The sequence below is a fragment of the Crotalus tigris genome, unplaced genomic scaffold (genome assembly GCF_016545835.1).
Source record: "Crotalus tigris isolate CLP2741 ecotype Arizona unplaced genomic scaffold, ASM1654583v1 scf7180000024167.7108832, whole genome shotgun sequence".
In the NCBI taxonomy this organism is placed as follows: domain Eukaryota; kingdom Metazoa; phylum Chordata; class Lepidosauria; order Squamata; family Viperidae; genus Crotalus; species Crotalus tigris.
In genome coordinates, this window is record NW_024100417.1 from 3,985,001 (window position 1) to 4,003,932 (window position 18,932).

The window sequence follows — 18,932 nt, forward strand, 5'->3', positions numbered from 1 at the left end:
GTGTTTTGGGTTGCCTACCCCTGGGTTAGGGTTAGGTCACCATGAACTCGTATAGCAAAAAGGACATCGCCAAGAAATTCGGAGTGTTTGGGTATGGTTAGGAAGGCACTGAGTTTTCTAGGCAGGCCTATCTTTGTTTCCTGGTAAAATACCTGGGAAAATCCCATTGGAGGAAAATTGAACTTAGGGTGAGGGTTAGGTCACCAAGAACTCGTATAGCAAAATGGACATCGCCAACAAATTCGGACTGGTTTGGGTATGGTTAGGAGGGCAGTGACTTTTCCTCCCTGTGTTATCTATGTTTCCTGGTAAAATACATGGGAAAATCCCATTGGAGGAAAATTCCACTTAGGGTTAGGGTTAGGTCACCTTCAACTCGTATAGCAAAAAGGACATCGCCAACAAATTCGGCGTAGTTGGTTATGGTTAGGGGGGTACTGACTTTTCTAGGCAGGGCTATCTATATTTCGTGGTAAAATACATGGGAAAATCCCATTGGAGGAAAATTCCACTTAGGGTTAGGGTTAGGTCACCATGAACTCGTATAGCAAAACGGACATAACCATCAAATTCGGCGTACTTGGGTATGGTTAGGAGGGAACTGACTTTTCTAGTCAGGCCTATCTATATTTCGTGGTAAAAAACATGGGAAAATTCCATTGGAGGAAAATTCCGTTTAACATTAGGGTTAGGTCACCATGAACTCGTATAGCAAAATGGACATAACCATCAAATTCGGCGTACTTGGGTATAGTTAGGTGGGAACTGACTTTTATAGGCAGGCCTATCTATATTTCGTGGTAAAAAACATGGGAAAATCCCATTGGAGCTAAATTCCCTTAGAGTTAGGGTTTCGTTCCTATGAACTCATATAGCAAATGTGACATAACCAACAAATTCGGACTGGTGTTTTTGGGTATGGTTAGGGTGGCTTGATAAGGGCAGTGACTTTTCTTCGCTGCGTTATCTATGTTTCCTGGTAAAATACATGGGAAAATCCCATTGGAGGAAAATTCCACTTAGAGTTAGGGTTAGGTCACTATGAACACGGATAGCAAAATGGACATCGCCAACAAATTCGGAGTGTTTGGTTATGGATAGGAGGGCACTGAGTTTTCTAGGCAGGCCTATCTTTGTTTCCTGGTAAAATACCTGGGAAAATCCCCATTGGAGGAAAATTGCAGCTTAGGGTGAGGGTTAGGTCACCATGAACTCGTATAGCACAAGTGGACATAACCAACAAATTCGGAGTGGTTTGGGTATGGTTAAGGAGTGCAGTGACTTTTCTTCGCTGTGTTATCTATGTTTCCTGGTAAAATACATGGGAAAATCCCATTGGAGGAAAATTGCCACGTTAGGGTTAGGGTTAGGTTACCATGAACTCGTATAGCAAAATGGACATCGCCAACAAATTTGGAGTGCTTGAGTGTAGTTATGGGGGCAGTTACTTTTCTTGGCTAGGGTATTTATGTTTCCTGGTAAGAATACATGGGGAAATCCCATTGGAGGAAAATTCCACTTAGGGTTAGGGTTAGGTCACCATGAACTCGTATAGCAAAAAAGACATCGCCAACAAATTCGGCATACTTGGTTATGGTTAGGGGGGTACTGACTTTTCTAGGCAGGGCTATCTATATTTCGTGGTAAAATACATGGGAAAATCCCATTGGAGGAAAATTCCACTTAGGGTTAGGGTTAGGTCACCATGAACTCGTATAGCAAAATGGACATAACCATCAAATTCGGCGTACTTGGGTATGGTTAGGAGGGAACTGACTTTTCTAGGCAGGCCTATCTATATTTCGTGGTAAAAAACATGGGAAAATTCCATTGGAGGAAAATTCCGTTTAAAATTAGGGTTAGGTCACCATGAACTCGTATAGCAAAATGGACATAACCATCAAATTCGGCGTACTTGGGTATAGTTAGGTGGGAACTGACTTTTATAGGCAGGCCTATCTATATTTCGTGGTAAAAAACATGGGAAAATCCCATTGGAGATAAATTCCACTTAGAGTTAGGGTTCGGTCACTATGAACTCATATAGCAAAATGGACATAACCAACAAATTCGGACTGGTTTGGGTATGGTTAGGAGGGCAGTGACTTTTCTTCGCTGTGTTATCTATATTTCCTGGTAAAATACATGGGAAAATCCCATTGGAGGAAAATTCCACTTAGGGTTAGGTTACCATGAACCTGTATAGCAAAATGGACATCGCCAACAAATTCGGAGTGCTTGGGTGTAGTTAGGGGGGCACTGACTTTTCTTGGTTAGAGTATTTATGTTTCTTTGTAAAATACATGGGAAAATCCCATTGGAGGAAAATTCCACTTAGGGTTAGGGTTAGGTCACCATGAACACGTATAGCAAAATGAATATCGCCAACAAATTCGGCGTACTTGGTTATGGTTAGGGGGGTACTGACTTTTCTAGGCAGGGCTATCTATATTTCGTGGTAAAATACATGGGAAAATCCCATTGGAGGAAAATTCCACTTAGGGTTAGGGTTAGGTCACCATGAACTCTTATAGCAAAATTGACATAACCATCAAATTCGGCGTACTTGGGTATGGGTAGGAGGGCAGTGACTTTTCTTAGCTGCGTTATCTATGTTTCCTGGTAAAATACCTGGGAAAATCCCATTGGAGGAAAATTGCACTTAGGGTGAGGGTTAGGTCACCATGAACCCGTATAGCAAAGTGGACATCGCCAACAAATTCGGAGTGGTTTGGGTATTTTTAAGAGTGCAGTGACTTTTCTTCGCTGTGTTATCTATGTTTCCTGGTAAAATACATGGGAAAATCCCATTGGAGGAAAATTCCACTTAGGGTTAGGGATAGGTCACCATGAACTCGTATAGCAAAAAGGACATCGCCAACAAATTCGGCGTACTTGGTTATGGTTAGGGGGTACTCACTTTTCTAGGCAGGGCTATCTATATTTCGTGGTAAAAAAGATGGGAAAATCCCATTGGAGATAAATTCCACGTAGAGTTAGGGTTCGGTCACCATGAACTCGTATAGCACAATGGACATAACCAACAAATTCGGAGTGGTTTAGGTATGGTTAGGAGTGCAGTGACTTTTCTTCGCTGCGTTATCTATTTTTCCTGGTTAAATACATGGGAAAATCCCCTTGGAGGAAAATTCCACTTACGGTTAGGGTTAGGTCACCATGAATACGGATAGCAAAATGGACATCGCCAAGAAATTCGGAGTGTTTGGGTATGGTTAGGAGGGCACTGACTTTTCTAGGCAGGCCTATCTTTGTTTCCTGGTAAAATACCTGGGAAAATCCCATTGGAGGAAAATTGAACTTAGGGTGAGGGTTAGGTCACCAAGAACTCGTATAGCAAAATGGACATCGCCAACAAATTCGGGCTGGTTTGGGTATGGTTAGGAGGGCAGTGACTTTTCTTCGCTGTGTTATCTATGTTTCCTGGTAAAATACATGGGGAAATCCGATTGGAGGAAAATTCCACTTAGGGTTAGGGTTAGGTTACTATGAACCCGTAGAGTAAAAAGGACATCGCCAACAAATTTGGAGTGCTTGGGTGTAGTTATGGGGGCAGTTACTTTTCTTGGCTAGGGTATTTATGTTTCCTGGTAAAATACATGGGGAAATCCCATTGGAGGAAAATTCCACTTAGGGTTAGGATTAGGTCACCGTGAACTCGTATAGCAAAAAGGACATCGCCAACAAATTCGGCATACTTGGTTATGGTTAGGGGGGTACTGACTTTTCTAGGCAGGGCTATCTATATTTCATGGTAAAAAACATGTGAAAATCCCATTGGAGATAAATTCCACTTAGAGTTAAGGTTCGGTCACCATGAACTCGTATAGCACAATGGACATAATCAACAAATTCGGAGTGGTTTGGGTATGGTTAGGAGTGCAGTGACTTTTCTTCGCTGTGTTATCTATGTTTCCTGGTAAAATACATGGGAAAATCCCATTGGAGGAAAATTCCACTTAGGGTTCGGGTTAGGTTACCATGAACCTGTATAGCAAAATGGACATCGCCAACAAATTCGGAGTGCTTGGGTGTAGTTAGGGGGGCACTGACTTTTCTTGGTTAGAGTATTTACGTTTCTTTGTAAAATTCATGGGAAAATCCCATTGGAGGAAAATTCCACTTAGGGTTAGGTCACCATGAACTCTTATAGCAAAATTGACATAATCATCAAATTCGGCGGACTTGGGTATGGTTAGGAGGGCAGTGACTTTTCTTAGCTGCGTTATCTATGTTTCCTGGTAAAATACATGGGAAAATCCAATTGGAGGAAAATTGCACTTAGGGTGAGGGTTAGGTCACCATGAACCCGTATAGCAAAGTGGACATCGCCAACAAATTCGGAGTGGTTTGGGTATTTTTAAGAGTGCAGTGACTTTTCTTCGCTGTGTTATCTATGTTTCCTGGTAAAATACATGGGAAAATCCCATTGTAGGAAAATTCCACGTAGGGTTAGGGTTAGGTCACCATGAACTCGTATAGCAAAAAGGACATCGCCAACAATTTCGGCGTACTTGGTTATGGTTAGGGGGGTACTGACTTTTCTAGGCAGGGCTATCTATATTTCGTGGTAAAAAACATGGGAAAATCCCATTGGAGATAAATTCCACTTAGAGTGAGGGTTAGGTCACCATGAACACGGATAGCAAAATGGACATCGCCAAGAAATTCGGAGTATTTGGGTATGGTTAGGAGGGCACTGACTTTTCTAGGCAGGCCTATCTTTGTTTCCTGGTAAAATACCTGGGAAAATCCCATTGAAGGAAAATTGAACTTAGGGTGAGGGTTAGGTTTCCAAGAACTCGCATAGCAAAATGGACATCGCCATCAAATTCGGACTGGTTTGGGTATGGTTAGGAGGGCAGTGACTTTTCTTTGCTGTGTTATCTATGTTTCCTGGTAAAATACATGGGAAAATCCCTTTGGAGGAAAATTCCACTTAGGGTTCGGGTTAGGTTACCATGAACCCGTGTAGCAAAATGGACATCGCCAACAAATTTGGAGTGCTTGGGTGTAGTTATGGGGGCAGTTACTTTTCTTGGCTAGGGTATTTATGTTTCCTGGTAAAATACATGGGGAAATCCCATTGGAGGAAAATTCCACTTAGGGTTAGGGTTAGGTCACCATGAACTCGTATAGCACAATGGACATAATCAACAAATTCGGAGTGGTTTGGGTATGGTTAGGAGGGCAGTGACTTTTCTTCGCTGCGTTATCTATGTTTCCTGGTTAAATACATGGGAAAATCCCCTTGGAGGAAAATTCCACTTAGGGTTAGGGTTAGGTCACCATGAACACAGATATCAAAATGGACATCGCCAAGAAATTCGGAGAGTTTGGGTATGGTTAGGAGGGCACTGACTTTTATAGGCAGGCCTATCTTTGTTTCCTGGTAAAATACCTGGGAAAATCCCATTGGAGGAAAATTGAACTTAGGGTGAGGGTTAGGTTTCCAAGAACTCGTATAGCAAAATGGACATCGCCATCAAATTCGGACTGGTGTGGGTATGGTTAGGAGGGCAGTGACTTTTCTTCGCTGTGTTATCTATGTTTCCTGGTAAAATACATGGGAAAATCCCATTGGAGGAAAATTCCACTTAGGGTTCGGGTTAGGTTACCATGAACCCGTATAGCAAAATGGACATCGCCAACAAATTTGGAGTGCTTGGGTGTAGTTATGGGGGCAGTTACTTTTCTTGGCTAGGGTATTTATGTTTCCTGGTAAAATACATGGGGAAATCCCATTGGAGGAAAATTCCACTTAGGGTTAGGGTTAGGTCACCATGAACTCGGATAGCAAAAAGGACATCGCCAACAAATTCGGCATACTTGGTTATGGTTAGGGGGGTACTGACTTTTCTAGGCAGGGCTATCTATATTTCGTGGTAAAAAACATGTGAAAATCCCATTGGAGATAAATTCCACTTAGAGTTAGGGTTCGGTCACCATGAACTCGTATAGCACAATGGACATAATCAACAAATTCGGAGTGGTTTGGGTATGTTTAGGAGGGCAGTGACTTTTCTTAGCTGCGTTATCTATGTTTCCTAGTTAAATACATGGGAAAATCCCCTTGGAGGAAAATTCCACTTAGGGTTAGGTTACTATGAACCCGTATAGCAAAATGGACATCGCCAACAAATTTGGAGTGCTTGGGTGTAGTTATGGGGGCAGTTACTTTTCTTGGCTAGGGTATTTATGTTTCCTGGTAAAATACATGGGGAAATCCCATTGGAGATAAATTCCACTTAGAGTTAGGGTTCGGTCACCATGAACTCGTATAGCACAATGGACATAATCAACAAATTCGGAGTGGTTTGGGTATGGTTAGGAGGGCAGTGACTTTTCTTCGCTGCGTTATCTATGTTTCCTAGTTAAATACATGGGAAAATCCCCTTGGAGGAAAATTCCACTTAGGGTTAGGGATAGGTCACCATGAACTCGTATAGCAAAAAGGACATCGCCAACAAATTCGGCGTACTTGGTTATGGTTAGGGGGGTACTGACTTTTCTAGGCAGGGCTATCTATATTTCGTGGTAAAATACATGGGAAAATCCCATTGGAGGAAAATTCCACTTAGGGTTAGGGATAGGTCACCATGAACTCGTATAGCAAAAAGGACATCGCCAACAAATTCGGCGTACTTGGTTATGGTTAGGGGGGTACTGACTTTTCTAGGCAGGGCTATCTATATTTCGTGGTAAAAAACATGGGAAAATCCCATTGGAGATAAATTCCACGTAGAGTTAGGGTTCGGTCACCATGAACTCGTATAGCACAATGGACATAAGCAACAATTCGGAGTGGTTTAACTATGGTTAGGAGTGCAGTGACTTTTCTTCGCTGCGTTATCTATGTTTCCTGGTAAATACATGGGAAATCCCTTTGGAGGAAAATTCCACTTAGGTTAGGTTAGGTCACCATGAACTCGGATAGCAAAAAGGACATCGCCAACAAATTCGGCATACTTGGTTATGGTTAGGGGGGTACTGACTTTTCTAGGCAGGGCTATCTATATTTCGTGGTAAAAAACATGTGAAAATCCCATTGGAGATAAATTCCACTTAGAGTTAGGGTTCGGTCACCATGAACTCGTATAGCACAATGGACATAATCAACAAATTCGGAGTGGTTTGGGTATGTTTAGGAGGGCAGTGACTTTTCTTCGCTGCGTTATCTATGTTTCCTAGTTAAATACATGGGAAAATCCCCTTGGAGGAAAATTCCACTTAGGGTTAGGGTTAGGTTACCATGAACCCGTATAGCAAAAAGGACATCGCCAACAAATTCGGCGTACTTGGTTATGGTTAGGGGGGTACTGACTTTTCTAGGCAGGGCTATCTATATTTCGTGGTAAAAAACATGGGAAAATCCCATTGGAGATAAAGTCCACGTAGAGTTAGGGTTCGGTCACCATGAACTCGTATAGCACAATGGACATAAGCAACAAATTCGGAGTGGTTTAACTATGGTTAGGAGTGCAGTGAATTTTCTTCGCTGCGTTATCTATGTTTCCTGGTTAAATACATGGGAAAATCCCCTTGGAGGAAAATTCCACTTACGGTTAGGGGTAGGTCACCATGAATACGGATAGCAAAATGGACATCGCCAAGAAATTCGGAGTGTTTGGGTATGGTTAGGAGGGCACTGACTTTTATAGGCAGGCCTATCTTTGTTTCCTGGTAAAATACCTGGGAAAATCCCATTGGAGGAAAATTCCACTTAGGGTTCGGATTAGGTTACCAAGAAGGCGTATAGCAAAATGGACATCGCCAACAAATTTGGAGTGCTTGGGTGTAGTTATGGGGGCAGTTACTTTTCTTGGCTAGGGTATTTATGTTTCCTGGTAAAATACATGGGGAAATCCCATTGGAGGAAAATTCCACTTAGGGTTCGGGTTAGGTTACCATGAACCCGTATAGCAAAATGGACATCGCGAACAAATTTGGAGTGCTTGGGTGTAGTTATGGGGGCAGTTACTTTTCTTGGCTAGGGTATTTATGTTTCCTGGTAAAATACATGGGGAAATCCCATTGGAGGAAAATTCCACTTAGGGTTAGGGTTAGGTCTCCATGAACTCGTATAGCAAAATGGACGTAACCATCAAATTCGGCGTACTTGGGTATGGTTAGGAGGGAACTGACTTTTCTAGGCAGGCCTATCTATATTTCGGGGTAAAAAACATGGGAAAATTCCATTGGAGGAAAATTCCATTTAAAATTAGGGTTAGGTCACCATGAACTCGTATAGCAAAATGGACATAACCATCAAATTCGGCGTACTTGGGTATAGTTAGGTGGGAACTGACTTTTCTAGGCAGGGCTATCTATATTTCGTGGTAAAAAACATGGGAAAATCCCATTGGAGATAAATACCACTTAGAGTTAGGGTTCGGTCACCATGAACTCGTATAGCACAATGGACCTAACCAACAAATTCGGAGTGGTTTGGGTAGGGTTAGGAGGGCAGTGACTTTTCTTCGCTGCGTTATCTATGTTTCCTGGTTAAATAAATGGGAAAATCCCATTGGAGGAAAATTCCACTTAGAGTTAGGGTTAGGTCACCATGAACACGGATAGGCTGACTCAGGAATTCTGGGAGTTGAAGTCCATGAGTCATAAAAGAGACGAGGTTGCCTACCCCTGATCTTGTTGGACAACAGCCTGAAGCTTGTCAGGTGAGCAGCAGATAGGAGAGGGGGGGGAGAGAGAGAGAGAGAGAGAGAGAGAGAGAGAGAGAGAGAGGAGAGAGATAGAAAGAAAGAGAGCGGGGGAAGAGGAGTGGCAGACCAAGGGCAGATAGAGAGGGAGAGAGAGAGAGAGAGAGAGAGACCCTTTTGACATCTAAAATGAAGATAACACTGCATATATCCTTTTTTTACCTGTGTGTGTGTGTGTGTGTGTATGTATATACACACACACATACATACACACATACATACACACACATAAAAACACACACACAAAAACACACATACACCTATAATAAAGGTAAAAAAGGATATATGCAGTGTTATCTTCATTTTAGATATCAAAATGGTTTTGCGGCTCCCAGTGTTTTGTTTTTGGTGTGAAACGGGTCCTAGTGGCTCTTTAAGTGTTTTGGGTTGCCTACCCCTGGGTTAGGGTTAGGTCACCATGAACTCATATAGCAAAAAGGACATCGCCAAGAAATTCAGAGTGTTTGGGTATGGTTAGGAAGGCACTGAGTTTTCTAGGCAGGCCTATCTTTGTTTCCTGGTAAAATACCTGGGAAAATCCCATTGGAGGAAAATTGAACTTAGGGTGAGGGTTAGGTCACCAAGAACTCGTATAGCAAAATGGACATCGCCAACAAATTCGGACTGGTTTGGGTATGGTTAGGAGGGCAGTGACTTTTCCTCCCTGTGTTATCTATGTTTCCTGGTAAAATACATGGGAAAATCCCATTGGAGGAAAATTCCACTTAGGGTTAGGGTTAGGTCACCTTCAACTCGTATAGCAAAAAGGACATCGCCAACAAATTCGGCGTAGTTGGTTATGGTTAGGGGGGTACTGACTTTTCTAGGCAGGGCTATCTATATTTCGTGGTAAAATACATGGGAAAATCCCATTGGAGGAAAATTCCACTTAGGGTTAGGGTTAGGTCACCATGAACTCGTATAGCAAAACGGACATAACCATCAAATTCGGTGTACTTGGGTATGGTTAGGAGGGAACTGACTTTTCTAGTCAGGCCTATCTATATTTCGTGGTAAAAAACATGGGAAAATTCCATTGGAGGAAAATTCCGTTTAAAATTAGGGTTAGGTCACCATGAACTCGTATAGCAAAATGGACATAACCATCAAATTCGGCGTACTTGGGTATAGTTAGGAGGGAACTGACTTTTATAGGCAGGCCTATCTATATTTCCTGGTAAAAAACATGGGAAAATCCCATTGGAGATAAATTCCACTTAGAGTTAGGGTTCGGTCACTATGAACTCATATAGCAAAATGGACATAACCAACAAATTCGGACTGGTTTGGGTATGGTTAGGAGGGCAGTGACTTTTCTTCGCTGTGTTATCTATATTTCTTGGTAAAATACATGGGATAATCCCCTTGGAGGAAAATTCCACTTAGGGTTAGGGTTAGGTTACCATGAACCTGTATAGCAAAATGGACATCGCCAACAAATTCGGAGTGCTTGGGTGTAGTTAGGGGGGCACTGACTTTTCTTGGTTAGAGTATTTACGTTTCTTTGTAAAATACATGGGAAAATCCCATTGGAGGAAAATTCCACTTAGGGTTAGGGTTAGGTCACCATGAACTCTTATAGCAAAATTGACATAATCATCAAATTCGGCGGACTTGGGTATGGTTAGGAGGGCAGTGACTTTTCTTAGCTGCGTTATCTATGTTTCCTGATAAAATACATGGGAAAATCCCATTGGAGGAAAATTCCACTTAGGGTTAGGGTTAGGTCACCATGAACACGTATAGGAAAATGGACATCGCTAACAAATTCGGAGTGTTTGGTTATGGTTAGGAGGGCACTGAATTTTCTCGGCAGGCCTATCTTTGTTTCCTGGTAAAATACCTGGTAAAATCCCATTGGAGGAAAATTGCACTTATGGTGAGGGTTAGGTCACCATGAACTTGTATAGCAAAGTGGACATCGCCAACAAATTCGGAGTGGTTTGGGTATGGTTAAGAGTGCAGTGACTTTTCTTCGCTGTGTTATCTATGTTTCCTGGTAAAATACATGGGAAAATCCCATTGTAGGAAAATTCCACGTAGGGTTAGGGTTAGGTCACCAGGAACTCGTATAGCAAAAAGGACATCGCCAACAATTTCGGCGTACTTGGTTATGGTTAGGGGGGTACTGACTTTTCTAGGCAGGGCTATCTATATTTCGTGGTAAAAAACATGGGAAAATCCCATTGGAGATAAATTCCACTTAGAGTGAGGGTTAGGTCACCATGAACACGGATAGCAAAATGGACATCGCCAAGAAATTCGGAGTGTTTGGGTATGGTTAGGAGGGCACTGACTTTTCTAGGCAGGCCTATCTTTGTTTCCTGGTAAAATACCTGGGAAAATCCCATTGGAGGAAAATTCCACTTAGGGTTCGGGTTAGGTTACCAAGAAGGCGTATAGCAAAATGGACATCGCCAACAAATTCGGACTGGTTTGGGTATGGTTAGGGGGGCAGTGACTTTTCTTCGCTGTGTTATCTATGTTTCCTGGTAAAATACATGGGAAAATCCCATTGGAGGAAAATTCCACTTAGGGTTCGGGTTAGGTTACCATGAACCCGTATAGCAAAATGGACATCGCCAACAAATTTGGAGTGCTTGAGTGTAGTTATGCGGCAGTTACTTTTCTTGGCTAGGGTATTTATGTTTCCTGGTAAAATACATGGGGAAATCCCATTGGAGGAAAATTCCACTTAGGGTTAGGGTTAGGTCACCATGAACTCGTATAGCAAAAAAGACATCGCCAACAAATTCGGCATACTTGGTTATGGTTAGGGGGGTACTGACTTTTCTAGGCAGGGCTATCTATATTTCGTGGTAAAAAACATGTGAAAATCCCATTGGAGATAAATTCCACTTAGAGTTAGGGTTTGGTCACCATGAACTCGTATAGCACAATGGACATAATCAACAAATTCGGAGTGGTTTGGGTATGGTTAGGAGGGCAGTGACTTTTCTTCGCTGCGTTATCTATGTTTCCTGGTTAAATACATGGGAAAATCCCCTTGGAGGAAAATTCCACTTAGGGTTAGGGTTAGGTCACCATGAACACGGATATCAAAATGGACATCGCCAAGAAATTCGGAGAGTTTGGGTATGGTTAGGAGGGCACTGACTTTTATAGGCAGGCCTATCTTTGTTTCCTGGTAAAATACCTGGGAAAATCCCATTGGAGGAAAATTGAACTTAGGGTGAGGGTTAGGTTTCCAAGAACTCGTATAGCAAAATGGACATCGCCATCAAATTCGGACTGGTTTGGGTATGGTTAGGAGGGCAGTGACTTTTCTTCGCTGTGTTATCTATGTTTCCTGGTAAAATACATAGGAAAATCCTTTGGAGGAAAATTCCACTTAGGGTTCGGGTTAGGTTACCATGAACCCGTATAGCAAAATGGACATCGCCAACAAATTTGGAGTGCTTGGGTGTAGTTATGGGGGCAGTTACTTTTCTTGGCTAGGGTATTTATGTTTCCTGGTAAAATACATGGGGAAATCCCATTGGAGGAAAATTCCACTTAGGGTTAGGGTTAGGTCACCATGAACTCGGATAGCAAAAAGGACATCGCCAACAAATTCGGCATACTTGGTTATGGTTAGGGGGGTACTGACTTTTCTAGGCAGGGCTATCTATATTTCGTGGTAAAAAACATGTGAAAATCCTACAAAAAAAAAAAAACATTGGAGATGAAAATTTTCCACTTAGAGTTAGGTTTTGGTCCCCATGACTCGTATAGGCACTGGACATAATCAACATTCGAGTGTTTATGTATGTTAGGAGTGCAGTGACTTTTCTTCGCTGCGGTATACTATGTTTCCTGTTAAATCATGGAAAATCCCCTTGGAGAAAATTCCACTTAGGGTTAGGGTTAGGTCACCATGAACACGATAGCAAAATGACATCGCCAAGAAATTCGGAGATTTTGGGTATGGTTTAGGAGGCCTGACTTTTTTTAGGTCAGGCCTATCTTTGTTTCCTGGTAAAATACCTGGAAACTCCATTGAGGAAAATTGACTTGGGTGAGGGTTTAGTTTTCCAAGAACTCGTATAGGCAAAATGTGACATCGCCATCAAATGCGACTGGTTTTGGGTTGGTATGGAGGCAGTGACTTTTCTTCGCTTGTTTCTAATGTTTCCTGGTAAAATACATGGAAAATCCCTTTGGAGGAAAATTCCACTTAGGGTTCGGGTTAGGTGACCATGAACCCGTGTAGCAAAATGGACATCGCCAACAAATTTGGAGTGCTTGGGTGTAGTTATGGGGGCAGTTACTTTTCTTGGCTAGGGTATTTATGTTTCCTGGTAAGATACATGGGGAAATCCCATTGGAGGAAAATTCCACTTAGAGTTAGGGTTAGGTCACCATGAACTCGTATAGCAAAAAGGACATCGCCAACAAATTCGGCATACTTGGTTATGGTTAGGGGGGTACTGACTTTTCTAGGCAGGGCTATCTATATTTCGTGGTATAAAACATGTGAAAATCCCATTGGAGATAAATTCCACTTAGAGTTAGGGTTTGGTCACCATGAACTCGTATAGCACAATGGACATAATCAACAAATTCGGAGTGGTTTGGGTATGGTTAGGAGGGCAGTGACTTTTCTTCGCTGCGTTATCTATGTTTCCTGGTTAAATACATGGGAAAATCCCCTTGGAGGAAAATTCCACTTAGGGTTACGGTTAGGTCACCATGAACACGGATAGCAAAATGGACATCGCCAAGAAATTCGGAGAGTTTGGGTATGGTTAGGAGGGCACTGACTTTTATAGGCAGGCCTATCTTTGTTTCCTGGTAAAATACCTGGGAAAATCCCATTGGAGGAAAATTGAACTTAGGGTGAGGGTTAGGTTTCCAAGAACTCGTATAGCAAAATGGACATCGCCATCAAATTCGGACTGGTTTGGGTATGGTTAGGAGGGCAGTGACTTTTCTTCGCTGTGTTATCTATGTTTCCTGGTAAAATACATGGGAAAATCCCATTGGAGGAAAATTCCACTTAGGGTTTGGGTTAGGTTACCATGAACCCGTATAGCAAAATGGACATCGCCAACAAATTTTGAGTGCTTGGGTGTAGTTATGGGGGCAGTTACTTTTCTTGGCTAGGGTATTTATGTTTCCTGGTAAAATACATGGGGAAATCCCATTGGAGGAAAATTCCACTTAGGGTTAGGGTTAGGTCACCGTGAACTCGTATAGCAAAAAGGACATCGCCAACAAATTCGGCATACTTGGTTATGGGTAGGGGGGTACTGACTTTTCTAGGCAGGGCTATCTATATTTCGTGGTAAAAAACATGTGAAAATCCCATTGGAGATAAATTCCACTTAGAGTTAGGGTTCGGTCACCATGAACTCGTATAGCACAATGGACATAATCAACAAATTCGGAGTGGTTTGGGTATGGTTAGGAGGGCAGTGACTTTTCTTCGCTGCGTTATCTATGTTTCCTAGTTAAATACATGGGAAAATCCCCTTGGAGGAAAATTCCACTTAGGGTTAGGGATAGGTCACCATGAACTCGTATAGCAAAAAGGACATCGCCAACAAATTCGGCATACTTGGTTATGGTTAGGGGGGTACTGACTTTTCTAGGCAGGGCTATCTATATTTCGTGGTAAAATACATGGGAAAATCCCATTGGAGGAAAATCCACTTAGGGTTAGGGATAGGTTCACCAGAACTCGTATTAGCAAAAAGGACATAGCCAACAAATCGGCGTACTTGGTTATGGTTAGGGGTGTACTGACTTTTCTAGGCAGGCTTCTATATTTCGTGGTAAAAAAACATGGGAAACAATCCATTGGAGATAAATTCCACGTTAGAGTTAGGGTTCGGTCAACCATGAAATCGATATAGCACAATGGACATAAAGCAAACAAATTCGGAGTGGTTTAACTATGGTAGGAGTGCAGTGACGTTTCTTCGCTGCGTTTACTGTTTCCTGGTTAAATACAGGGAAAATCCCATTGGAGATAAATTCCACTTAGAGTGAGGGTTAGGTCACCATGAACACGGATAGCAAAATGGACATCGCCAAGAAATTCGGAGTGTTTGGGTATGGTTAGGAGGGCACTGACTTTTCTAGGCAGGCCTATCTTTGTTTCCTGGTAAAATACCTGGGAAAATCCCATTGAAGGAAAATTGAACTTAGGGTGAGGGTTAGGTTTCCAAGAACTCGTATAGCAAAATGGACATCGCCATCAAATTCGGACTGGTTTGGGTATGGTTAGGAGGGCAGTGACTTTTCTTCGCTGTGTTATCTATGTTTCCTGGTAAAATACATGGGAAAATCCCTTTGGAGGAAAATTCCACTTAGGGTTCGGGTTAGGTTACCATGAACCCGTGTAGCAAAATGGACATCGCCAACAAATTTGGAGTGCTTGGGTGTAGTTATGGGGGCAGTTACTTTTCTTGGCTAGGGTATTTATGTTTCCTGGTAAAATACATGGGGAAATCCCATTGGAGGAAAATTCCACTTAGGGTAGGGTTGGTCACCATGAAACTCGTATAGACAAACTGGAGAACAATTCAAATTCGGCGTACTTGTGTATGGTTAGGAGGGAACTGACTTTTGTAGTCAGGCCTATCTATATTCGTGTAAAAAACAGGGGAAAATTCCATTGGAGGAAAATCCGTTTTAAAATTAGGGTTAGGTCACATGAACTCGTATAAGCAAATGACATACATCAAATTCGGCGTTACTTGGGTATAGTTAGAGGAAATGACTTGTATAGGCAGGCCTATCTATAATTTCCTGGTAAAAAACTGGGAATCCCATTGGAGATTAAATTCACTTAGAGTTTAGGTTCGGTCACTTATGAACCCATTGAAGGAAAATTGAACTTAGGGTGAGGGTTAGGTTTCCAAGAACTCGCATAGCAAAATGGACATCGCCATCAAATTCGGACTGGTTTGGGTATGGTTAGGAGGGCAGTGACTTTTCTTTGCTGTGTTATCTATGTTTCCTGGTAAAATACATGGGAAAATCCCTTTGGAGGAAAATTCCACTTAGGGTTCGGGTTAGGTTACCATGAACCCGTGTAGCAAAATGGACATCGCCAACAAATTTGGAGTGCTTGGATGTAGTTATGGGGGCAGTTACTTTTCTTGGCTAGGGTATTTATGTTTCCTGGTAAGATACATGGGGTAATCCCATTGGAGGAAAATTCCACTTAGAGTTAGGGTTAGGTCACCATGAACTCGTATAGCAAAATGAACATCGCCAACAAATTCGGCGTACTTGGTTATGGTTAGGGGGGTACTGACTTTTCTAGGCAGGGCTATCTATATTTCGTGGTAAAATACATGGGAAAATCCCATTGGAGGAAAATTCCACTTAGGGTTAGGGATAGGTCACCATGAACTCGTATAGCAAAAAGGACATAGCCAACAAATTCGGCGTACTTGGTTATGGTTAGGGGGGTACTGACTTTTCTAGGCAGGGCTATCTATATTTCGTGGTAAAAAACATGGGAAAATCCCATTGGAGATAAATTCCACGTAGAGTTAGGGTTCGGTCACCATGAACTCGTATAGCACAATGGACATAAGCAACAAATTCGGAGTGGTTTAACTATGGTTAGGAGTGCAGTGACTTTTCTTCGCTGCGTTATCTATGTTTCCTGGTTAAATACATGGGAAAATCCCCTTGGAGGAAAATTCCACTTACGGTTAGAGGTAGGTCACCATGAATACGGATAGCAAAATGGACATCGCCAAGAAATTCGGAGTGTTTGGGTATGGTTAGGAGGGCACTGACTTTTATAGGCAGGCCTATCTTTGTTTCCTGGTAAAATACCTGGGAAAATCCCATTGGAGGAAAATTCCACTTAGGGTTCGGCTTAGGTTACCAAGAAGGCGTATAGCAAAATGGACATCGCCAACAAATTCGGACTGGTTTGGGTATGGTTAGGAGGGCAGTGACTTTTCTTCGCTGTGTTATCTATGTTTCCTGGTAAAATACATGGGAAAATCCTATTGGAGGAAAATTCCACTTAGGGTTCGGGTTAGGTTACCATGAACCCGTATAGCAAAATGGACATCGCCAACAAATTTGGAGTGCTTGGGTGTAGTTATGGGGGCAGTTACTTTTCTTGGCTAGTGTATTTATGTTTCCTGGTAAAATACATGGGGAAATCCCATTGGAGGAAAATTCCACTTAGGGTTAGGGTTAGGTCACATGACTCGTATAGCAAACTGTACGTAACCATCAAATTCGGGCGTACTTGGGTATTGTTAGGAGGGAACTGACTTTTCATAGTCGGCCTATCTATATTTCAGTGGTAAAAAACCTGGGGAAATTCCATTGGAGGAAAATTCCGTTTTAAATTAGGGTTGTTCACCATGACTCGTACTAGCAAAGGACTAACCTCAAATTCGGCGTCCGTGGTAATAGTTAGGAGGGAACTGACTGTTTATAGGCAGGGCTATCTATATTTCCTGGTAAAAAACATGGGAAAATCCATTGGAGATAAATTTCCACTTAGAGTTGGTTTCGGTCACTATGAAACCCATTGAAGGAAAATTCCACTTAGGGTTCGGGTTAGGTTTCCAAGAACTCGTATAGCAAAATGGACATCGCCATCAAATTCGGACTGGTTTGGGTATGGTTAGGAGGGCAGTGACTTTTCTTCGCTGTGTTATCTATGTTTCCTGGTAAAATACATGGGAAAATCCCATTGGAGGAAAATTCCACTTAGGGTTCGGGTTAGGTTACCATGAACCCGTATAGCAAAATGGACATCGCCAACAAATTTGGAGTGCTTGGGTGTAGTTATGGGGGCAGTTACTTTTCTTGGCTAGGGTATTTATGTTTCCTGGTAAAATACATGGGGAAATCCCATTGGAGGAAAATTCCACTTAGGGTTAGGGTTAGGTCACCATGAACTCGGATAGCAAAAAGGACATCGCCAACAAATTCGGCATACTTGGTTATGGTTAGGGGGGTACTGACTTTTCTAGGCAGGGCTATCTATATTTCGTGGTAAAAAACATGTGAAAATCCCATTGGAGATAAATTCCACTTAGAGTTAGGGTTTGGTCACCATGAACTCGTATAGCACAATGGACATAATCAACAAATTCGGAGTGGTTTGGGTATGGTTAGGAGGGCAGTGACTTTTCTTCGCTGCGTTATCTATGTTTCCTGGTTAAATACATGGGAAAATCCCCTTGGAGGAAAATTCCACTTAGGGTTAGGGTTAGGTCACCATGAACACAGATATCAAAATGGACATCGCCAAGAAATTCGGAGAGTTTGGGTATGGTTAGGAGGGCACTGACTTTTATAGGCAGGCCTATCTTTGTTTCCTGGTAAAATACCTGGGAAAATCCCATTGGAGGAAAATTGAACTTAGGGTGAGGGTTAGGTTTCCAAGAACTCGTATAGCAAAATGGACATCGCCATCAAATTCGGACTGGTTTGGGTATGGTTAGGAGGGCAGTGACTTTACTTCGCTGTGTTATCTATGTTTCCTGGTAAAATACATGGGGAAATCCCATTGGAGGAAAATTCCACTTAGGGTTAGTGTTAGGTCACCATGAACTCGGATAGCAAAAAGGACATCGCCAACAAATTCGGCATACTTGGTTATGGTTAGGGGGGTACTGACTTTTCTAGGCAGGGCTATCTATATTTCGTGGTAAAAAACATGTGAAAATCCCATTGGAGATAAATTCCACTTAGAGTTAGGGTTCGGTCACCATGAACTCGTATAGCACAATGGACATAATCAACAAATTCGGAGTGGTTTGGGTATGTTTAGGAGGGCAGTGACTTTTCTTCGCTGCGTTATCTATGTTTCCTAGTTAAATACATGGGAAAATCCCCTTGGAGGAAAATTCCACTTAGGGTTAGGGTTAGGTTACCATGAACCCGTATAGCAAAAAGGACATCGCCAACAAATTCGGCGTACTTGGTTATGGTTAGGGGGGTACTGACTTTTCTAGGCAGGGCTATCTATATTTCGTGGTAAAATACATGGGAAAATCCCATTGGAGGAAAATTCCACTTAGGGTTAGGGATAGGTCACCATGAACTCGTATAGCAAAAAGGACATCGCCAACAAATTCGGCGTACTTGGTTATGGTTAGGGGGGTACTGACTTTTCTAGGCAGGGCTATCTATATTTCGTGGTAAAAAACATGGGAAAATCCCATTGGAGATAAATTCCACGTAGAGTTAGGGTTCGGT